This window comes from Amblyomma maculatum, chromosome 2 (genome assembly GCF_055883805.1).
Source record: "Amblyomma maculatum isolate TAMU_Amacu chromosome 2, ASM5588380v1, whole genome shotgun sequence".
Classification (NCBI taxonomy): domain Eukaryota; kingdom Metazoa; phylum Arthropoda; class Arachnida; order Ixodida; family Ixodidae; genus Amblyomma; species Amblyomma maculatum.
In genome coordinates this window covers 179,562,879-179,572,731 of record NC_139345.1, presented here as the reverse complement: position 1 = coordinate 179,572,731, position 9,853 = coordinate 179,562,879, and positions in this window count along the sequence as shown.

Genomic DNA, 9,853 nt, shown 5'->3' with positions numbered 1-9,853 from the left:
AGGTTATTACAAAAAAGAGCAATAACATAAGAAGCGCGCTACCCCACTTAGAGCAGGACATCAAAGCGGTGTGCATCATCATCATCATCACCAGCCTCACTATATTCATTGCAGGGCAAATGCATATACCATATCCCTGCAATTAACCCGTTCATGTGCCAGAAACATTTGATCCCTGCAAACATTCATAGTCTAATGCGCCCAACTATGCTCCTGCTGCCCCTGCAATGCTTGCCGTCTCGGTACAGGCAGTGTGTGGCCCTACATAGGACCATTAGTTTACCAACGTATTACAATATTTGACCATTATTCGACCGATGGCTTGTGCTACCTGGATGAATGTCACCCGTTAATAATTAGGGGGTATTATTAACGATGCGCCCTTAACGGTGCGCACACTCCCAGACACCTTTAGAGTGAGTGGGGGTAGCTGTTCCGGTCGCAAAGGAGATGCCCTCGACCTGGGTGGCAAGCTCAGCCGGAATTCAGCTACCTTGTAGTGACAGAAGGGGGTGGTCGTTTGGTGCCCAGCGGTCGCCGGTTCAGACTAGAGAAAGGATCGGAGTCAGAAGTAACAAAAAAAAACACAATTTATGCACAGCAAGAGACGATACAAAGGAATACACAAGGTCACTTGAAATACAACAGACGAGAGGTTCACAGAATACAAACGCTAAGCATGCAACTACAGAATGATTCAATAACACAGAGGCTTTACAATAGATCAAACACGAGAGAGTTACATAAACAAACACCAAATTGTTCACCGGGCACTGTTGCAGTCCGACGCCTCAAGAGTCACGATGTGGCCGCCATACGAGACGAGCGCCGCTCCCTTGAAAGTCCGTGGGCTTGCCAGCAGCGGGTGATCCCCGGGAGTCCAGTCGAAACACAGGCGAGCACGTCGCAAAACACTTGACGAACTGACTGACTGGCTGACTGACTCAACAAGCGGCGCGGTCGCTTTAAATAGGGCGCGCCGCGTCTGTTTGTTAACACGCGCCAAAGCTAGCGCGCACACACACATAGCTTCGCTGGTTATATATCTCCCTCTTCTCCTCCCGTCGAGCCGCGCGTCGTCATTGGCCAGGTCCCATAGAACCTTCTCGAAAGGCCTGGCACATTCCAGGCCGATGAACCACCGTCCTCCCCGGGCAATGGGGAAGAGGGTCACGGCAACGCGTACAAAGCTACGCGCTCTCCCGCACGGGGAAGGGGGCTTTTCTCTCCATGCCTTCCACGCGACGCCGTGCGGGCCTCGCGCCGTACCGGCTTGATGAAAATGGGCGCCGATTTCGTGACACTGCCCCTCCCTTAAAGAATATTGTCCCACAATATTCACAACAACCACGAACATCGCGCGCACATGCATGCGCTCACAAATATATGGGGCAAATGACCATATCACACACATTGCACAAATTTCACAAACTGTAGTAACCCATTACAAAATTCACACATCAATGCCATGATGTTCACAAACATAGCACCACACTGTTGTCGGATACACGTAAGAATCAACAACACAGAACCACAAAGTTACTCAAATATGTAGCGCACAACGTAAGGCATGCTTTCGCCTATATTTCCAAAAACGGCTCGTGGCTTTTCCTTCGAACAGGTGAGCCCCTTTCAAACTACCAGTTCTCTTTCTTACGAAGCACTGGCGCTTCTTTCGTTCGCGTGTCCTGGCTCCTTTTCTGGTTCTAATGATATTTCTCATCCGCGATTTTATCTCGCTCCTCCCTCTACCCTTCAGTTCTGCTTTCCGATCGGAAGCTTGGTCAGAACTAACTTTACTTTGTCTAGCTGCGCTTCGAGGACGCCGTCTCATTCTTTCGCGGTCTGGGCGGCTCTCCATGCGCTTGCGCATCCAGTCGTTCAGCCGCTTCTTCCTTCTTTTTCTATGAGACATTTCCCTGTCGACTTTGCCTGACTTGGCAGGTTTGGATTTGGTTCTTTTCGTTTTCACTTTTATTCGCACCTTTGGCCGAGGAACGTTTGATCCAGTTGTACCCGCATAATCAGAACATTGTTGTCTGAAAGGAGCGTCTTTTTGAGAACTTTGTTCTCCCTTAATCCTTTTCATTTTCTTTCTTTTCTTTACGACCTTCAGTCGTACCTTCTTGAAGCAGAGCTCAGTTGCAACTGGAAACTCATCCTCCCCACTTTCAGTTACATCCCGTTGCTTAAAATTTTCCTTAAAATGTTTCTTGAATCCTTTCATTGCAGTGCAGTCTTCGCTTTCTTCCATTTCTGAATCCTCAAGGTTAGGATCTGCACTGCAACCTTCATCCAAGCTTTCGTGCTCACTGCTATTTGAAAGCTCCTCATTCTGGCTGCTGGAGCTATTTTCTACAGCACCGGTGGCTGTCGACGAATCGGTTGTATCACTGTACATCCTAATATAAGGAAAGGTAACTTCCGGAGGCTCGGTAATACCTTTCAAACGGCGAACCTCAGCCAGCTTCTTCAGAAGGATATTTCTCTCTTTTAAGTATTCTCTTTCTTTCTCAAGCCTACGCTTGTTCCATTCTCTCTCTTTTTCTTTCTCAGCCTCTTCTCGAACCTCTCTTTCTTTTCGGTCCACCCATTCCCGCAGTTCAGCTCCTTTAAGACCCTTCTCTAGGCCTAAGGCAACAATCTCCTTGATATTCATCTTCAATCTGAACTGCCTAATGCTAACACATAGCACTCTCAATGGACCTTACACAGCCGCTTCAGCGCGGTACCTCTAGCTATCGCTCTGCTGCCACTCTGTTTACGACCTTTTCGTAAACTCTTCCAACTCCTTCTCCGTCCTCTGAGCTTGAGTGCACCAAACGTCCTGTCGCGGACGCCAGAATAATTGTCACCCGTTAATAATTAGGGGGTATTATTAACGATGCGCCCTTAACGGTGCGCACACTCCCAGACACCTTTAGAGTGAGTGGGGGTAGCTGTTCCGGTCGCAAAGGAGATGCCCTCGACCTGGGTGGCAAGCTCAGCCGGAATTCAGCTACCTTGTAGTGACAGAAGGGGGTGGTCGTTTGGTGCCCAGCGGTCGCCGGTTCAAACTAGAGAAAGGATCGGAGTCAGAAGTAACAAAAAAAAACACAATTTATGCACAGCAAGAGACGATACAAAGGAATACACAAGGTCACTTGAAATACAACAGACGAGAGGTTCACAGAATACAAACGCTAAGCATGCAACTACAGAATGATTCAATAACACAGAGGCTTTACAATAGATCAAACACGAGAGAGTTACATAAACAAACACCAAATTGTTCACCGGGCACTGTTGCAGTCCGACGCCTCAAGAGTCACGATGTGGCCGCCATACGAGACGAGCGCCGCTCCCTTGAAAGTCCGTGGGCTTGCCAGCAGCGGGTGATCCCCGGGAGTCCAGTCGAAACACAGGCGAGCACGTCGCAAAACACTTGACGAACTGACTGACTGGCTGACTGACTCAACAAGCGGCGCGGTCGCTTTAAATAGGGCGCGCCGCGTCTGTTTGTTAACACGCGCCAAAGCTAGCGCGCACACACACATAGCTTCGCTGGTTATATATCTCCCTCTTCTCCTCCCGTCGAGCCGCGCGTCGTCATTGGCCAGGTCCCATAGAACCTTCTCGAAAGGCCTGGCACATTCCAGGCCGATGAACCACCGTCCTCCCCGGGCAATGGGGAAGAGGGTCACGGCAACGCGTACAAAGCTACGCGCTCTCCCGCACGGGGAAGGGGGCTTTTCTCTCCATGCCTTCCACGCGACGCCGTGCGGGCCTCGCGCCGTACCGGCTTGATGAAAATGGGCGCCGATTTCGTTACACTCTGTCACCATTATCGTTCCTTGGTTATCTTGCCTTCCCTGAAGGCATCTGAAAGTCTAACTCAAAAATAAGATCTTGGCTGCTGACGAGGAAACACGCCGCAAAACGGTGCCGGAAACGGCAGCATGATCAAGGTGCAACAGGAAGTTGTTGCCATCCCATGCTCGAACCTCTCCATTACAGCAGATTTTAATTTAACTCTGGTACATGTAGGCGAAATGCAGCAGCTTCGTAATTCGTTACCGGCTGCTCGTATCTTTGTAAGGGTTTGGCCCTTGGCCCAGAAGCCGCATGTGCTTGGAGAGTGAAAACACAGCTTTATACGCCAAGCTGAGGAGGCTATATTTCTTCCTTCGGTCCTGCACCAAGTGAAAATGCAGCTGTTCAGCGCAAACAAAGACCACTCGTTTCAAGTGAAGCTTTCAAGAATAGAGCTTTCAGCAACGGCGCAGAAGAAAACAGCGCCCTGGTTGCCTCCGTGTCCTTCTCTACAGCGAAGTGCGACGACAGGCTTTCTCTTCGTAACGAATGAAGCACATGTCGATAACCCGTGGTTGAAAACAAGTGATAAGTTAACAGTTTGTTGCTTTCATGCTGTTCGCTTTGTTTACATTTATATTGTAACACTATTGTAACAGTGGGACTTCGCCACTCAGCTAGACAACATCGTTTTCTTGCTGACCGACGCCGCCTCTGTCTGGTTTGAAAACCATGAGGACACGCTGACGACATAGGACCGCTTTGTCACCGAACTTAAACAGTGTTTCGGCGATTCGTCAGCGCGCAAGAAGCAGGCCGAGCAGACACTCGCCCATCGTGCCCAACTACCTGGCAGACCTGCACTATACCTATACCGAAGCTGTCCTCAAGTTGTGTAGGACCATCGACACTCGCATGTCCAAGGAGAACAAAGTTGAACATCTTTTTTGAAGGGCATCTCAGCTGATGTCTACAACTTCCTCATCACCAAAGGTGATATCTCGACTGTCTCTGCTGTCCTCCGTCACATCCGCACATTCGTCACATCCGCGCAAGATCATTCGTGAAGAGTTACTCCGGCTCGATTCCCACTGCCCGCACACGTCACCTGTGTTCTGCGCCCATCTTTTCCGTCTGAACCTGCACACACTCTGCAATCGCAGCCAGAGTTTTCTTCTGCTCACGCAGCATACCCTCCGTCTTTCGAAGAATGCCAGCGGCAACATTTCGCAAGCCCTGTTCCTTCCAGACATCTTGATCAGCGTAACGACCTTCGGCCGAGAAGACCTAGGCGAGCACCCTGGTTCACAGATCAGCACGATCCTGGCTTTTGTCGAGAGCAGTAAAAGAGAAAGAGATTATGTTCCAAGGGAGAAATACGCCCCTAACTATTTTAGGCAGATTATTCGGTACGAAAATTCACGGTACGCAACTTGTCACTTTTATTTCTAAACAGTGGGTCAGCTCCGTGGAGTACTGTATTCGACAAGAACGTTGCAAATGAAGCGTATCAAGTCACAGATCAGCACGATCCTGGCTTTTGTCGAGAGCATGACATCGAATCCTTTCAGAAGCAGCCCCTTCTTCGGTCTACTCCTGCCTGTTACCGGTGTGGCATCCCGGGCCATATTTAAAGACAATGCCGCCGTCGCCAACCATCGCGGTATGACCGACCAATGTATCCAGAACCGACCAGTGATCACCCAGTTGACTCCCGTCGGTACTGGTCGTCTCCTCCGCACGGCCAGTTTTAGCCCGGTGGCGTACGCAACCACTCCCCGGCTTCCAACCGGAGTCTGACTCCACCGCCTCTATTTCGTTCTTGCCGCTCGCCATACACGCGACGTCGTTCCCAGTCCCCTACTACGGAAAGCTAGGCGCCGCGGCTGATAGAGGTGAGGCCGCCGGTTAAAGCTCACTATTAGCAGAAATACCTCCTTCCGTGGCTATGCTCAAACATAAGATCTGTGTGTCTGTTGACGGTATTTCTACACTGGCATTAGTGGACACTGGTGCGACAATATCGAATATGAGTTTAACGTTTAAAAACTTGCTGGTACCAAAAGTGATATTTCCTTGAGGCAGAAATGCAAATTTGCATACCGTTAGTGGCGATTTGTTGCATCCCGTTGGAGTGTGCAGTGCCAAGGCTCGTCTTGGAGGAACCGTGTTTTCTGCGGAATTCTCCGCACTACCCCACTCTACACATGATGTAATTGTTGGTATATATTTTCTGCGCATGTGTGGCGCTACCGTAGACTGCCGCACGGGCGAGATCAATGTTGACGGCTGCCTACCGCCTGAGATCTTCGAGGAGCCTCTTGTTTGTGAAGATGTGCTGTGCGTGTGCAACAATACTGTTGTGCCTCCGATGTCTATGCAGTACATTCTGGTTTCGTGTTCTCGTCGTGCAATCGAAACGTTTTATGCGACCGTGACACCTAACTATTTGAACTGCACGAAGAAATCTCTCCTGGTTCCTAATTGTTTGGTGTCGGTAACCAAAGGCTGCATGCGATTGTGGACTATTAATTGCTCCACACAGCCAGTTCTTTTACCAGATGGAATGAAGCTTGCCTCTTACAGCTCAGACATGCCAATATCAGTGTCTTTGGTTACGGACGCAGCTCAGCGGAATGTCGCACCATCCCAAGTGAATGCTCAACTGCGTGGTATGATTAGCAATTTTTTGAACGCCACAGAACGTGATGCTTTGGAAGATCTGCTGTCGAAGTATTCATCTGTTTTTGACTTCTCGAAGCCCATCAGTTCACACTTCTTTCCCGGGTCTAGCACCGGTCACCGAATTCACACCGTTTATGCACATCCAATTCGACCAAAATCGTATCGTGTGGCGCTGTCCGAGCGCAAGGTCATCAATGAGCAAGTATGTAAAATGTTGGAACAGGGTGTCATTCAAGAATTGGGTAGACCATGGGCGGCTCCAGTAATTCTTGTGCGCAAGAAAGATGGCGCATGGCGATTTTGTGTAGATTACTACCGCTTGAATTCAGTCACTAAAAAGGATGTCTACCCGCTTCCCTGCACTGATGCACTCCCTGCACTGCATTGACTGCTTGTATTCTGCCTCATACTTTTCATCTGCCGACCTGCAGTCAGGATACTGGCAAATCCCAATGCACCCAGCAGATCACTCCCGATGGACTCTTTGAATTTAATGTTATGCGTTTCGACTTGTGCAATGCACCCGCAACATTTGAAAGATTCTTGGATTCTATACTACGTGGTCTGAAATGGGAGGTCTGTATGTGCTATCTGGACGACGTAGTCATCTTTGGCCGGATATTCGAAGAGCACAACAACCGCCTAGTCCTCGTGCTGCGCAGCTTGCGCCAAGCTGGACTTGTTCTTAATTGAATGAAGTGCCGTTTTGGTGAGCGACAGGCGTTGATGCTTGGTCACCTCGTCAATGGTGACGACCGTAGCTGTTGCTGCGTTTCAGCAACCTCGGAATGTGAAGGAGCTCCGCAGTTTTCTTGGCGTTTGCTCATATTTCCGGCGCTTCAACCCTCGTTTTGCAGATGTCGCCTACCCGCTCACGTGCCTACTACATAAAGACGCTAAATTCCAGTGGACATCTGAATGCTACTCATCTTTCCGACAACTGAAGTTCCTCCTAACATCACATTCTATCTTGCGGCACTTCAACCCTTCTGCTCCAACTGAAGTACATACGGACGCACGTGGCATAGGCCACGGTGCTGTCCTCGTTGAGCGCTTTGACAACAGTGAACATGTGATTGCTTACACCAGTTGGACTCTCAGCAAGACTGGGCGCAACTACACCATCAGCGAGCAGGGATGTCTCCCGGTTGTTTTCGCCGTGCAGCGGTTTCGCAGCTACCTGTACGGACGGCCTTTCGTAGTAGTAATCGAACACCATTCCCTATGCTGGCTACTCAATCTCGGGTGACGCGTCTGGTCGCCTGGCCCGCTGGGCACCTCGCTTGCAAGAATAAGACTACAGAATTTCATACAAAAGTGGCCGATGGCACGCAGATGCTGAGTGCCTCTCCCGGTTGCCACTTGCCACGGCGGAAGGCGACGCGGACAAGTTCTACCACTACGTCGCTGCTTTATGTCCGAGATTTTCCGATACTCAAAGCTTTCGAACAGAGCAACACAATGACCAGCACCTGGAGCCGTTCTTGAATGCTGCTCAGGATCCAGCCGCGAACAGCTAGTTTCGCCTCCATGATGGGCTGCTATACAAGAAATTTTACTCAGACACTGGCCATAGGTTCCTTCTGGTAGTACCTGAAAGCCTCCGTCTTTCTATTTTACGCGTCATGCATGATGATCCAGCTTCTGGAGGCCTGGGATCTTCGAGAACTTTGCACCGGACTCAGGAGTGATTTTACTGGCCGTCGATGCGCCACATGATTGACCAGTATGTTGCCAGTTGTCCCCAGTGCCAGAGTCACAAAGGTGCTACTGGTGTTGCACCCGGAATGCTTCACCCTGTAGCACCGCGCAAGGCTCCTTTTGAGAAATTCGGAGTCGACCTTTGGGGCCTTTTCCAATGTCACAAGGGGGCAATCGTTGGATTGTTGTATGTGTGGACCATATTACTCGCTACTGTGAGACAGCCGCTTTTCCCGCCGCTACAGCATACCAAGATTCTCTGTGTATGCTGTATTCAGTCATCTTGCGACATGGTTCCCCGAGAGTTGTAATTCATGACAGCGGTCGCCAGTTTACTGCCAATGTAATTGACGAACTTCGCCGTTTATGTGTTCCTGATTTAAGACATTTGACACCTTACCCCCCTTAGATAAATAGTTCAACTGAACGCACCAACAGAACTCTCACGAATATGCTTTCAATGTACGTCGCATCGGACCATAAAAACTGGGGATGTGTTCTTCCGTTCATCACATACGCCTTCAGCACTGCCAGACATGAGACCACAGGATATAGTCCATTCTTCTTCGTACGCCCACTCCCCTCGACACACCCTCGGCACCATCCTCCCATTTTTCAATAAAAACGAGCCGTGCTTAGCCGAAACCCTTTGCTTGGCCGAAGAAGTGCGGCGAATTGCCCGACTGAGGACTATGACAACACAACAGTGATCGAAAGCTCACTATGATGACCACAATCGCCAGATCATCTACTTCCCCGGTGACCGAGTCTGGCTTTGGAAACCAATGAGAAAGCGCGGCTTACATTAGAAAATGCTGGCACGCTACACTGGACCATACATGATCTTAGAACGACTCGGCGAACTTAACTACCGGGTTGCACGCCTTACAGCCAGTGGACGACGTTCGGCAAACACTGAGGTCACACATGTCGCCCGTTTGTAGAAGTGCCACTCTCGTGACAACCTCTGACTCGCCCGGGGGGCTTCGTTTGCGAAAGGGGGCAAATGTTACAGCCCATATGAATAATGAAAATGAGGAGCTCGGGTGTAGTTGGACGAAGAAGAAGGGAGTGGGAGTGGAAGTGCCGCCTGTTCCGTGTGCACCATTCATTTGGCTCATAAAGGTCGTGTTAATAGATGCAATAGTGTTAAAATATATATTGGAACACCTATGATCTGCACAAATGTATATTATTTTGGCAGGGATGTAAAATAGGGTGGTTCATAATTATTGCAAAAGGTTTGTTGGAGTCAGTTTTGCAGGGCTGCGGTTAGTACTCAGGCAACGTTGTGGAGCCCTGTCAGCATTTAAAAAAAAATGAAGATGCCGCTGTTTCGAGTGGCGGGCAAGACTAGTAAGCTAGTTTCAGAAGCAAGGCTTCTCCTTTTAGACCGTTATGCTACATTCTTCCCAAGCTCTGTGCTTGCGCTGCTAAGGGCATGGATGCGAATATACTTTTTGTTTGCGGCTTTGACTCGGTTTTGACGCATCCAGGAAGAGAACATTTTTAATCTCTTTTCAGGCAAAGGCCTGGCATACAGCTGCACTGGATTGACGCTCGCGCAAGCTTTGGGCTTCCGGACGCCCTCCGGATGGAAATAGCTTGCCTGAATTATTTACCAGAGAATGAAGGACATGAGTGCTGTTTTGCTTAGCTGACTTCGAGCCAGTTA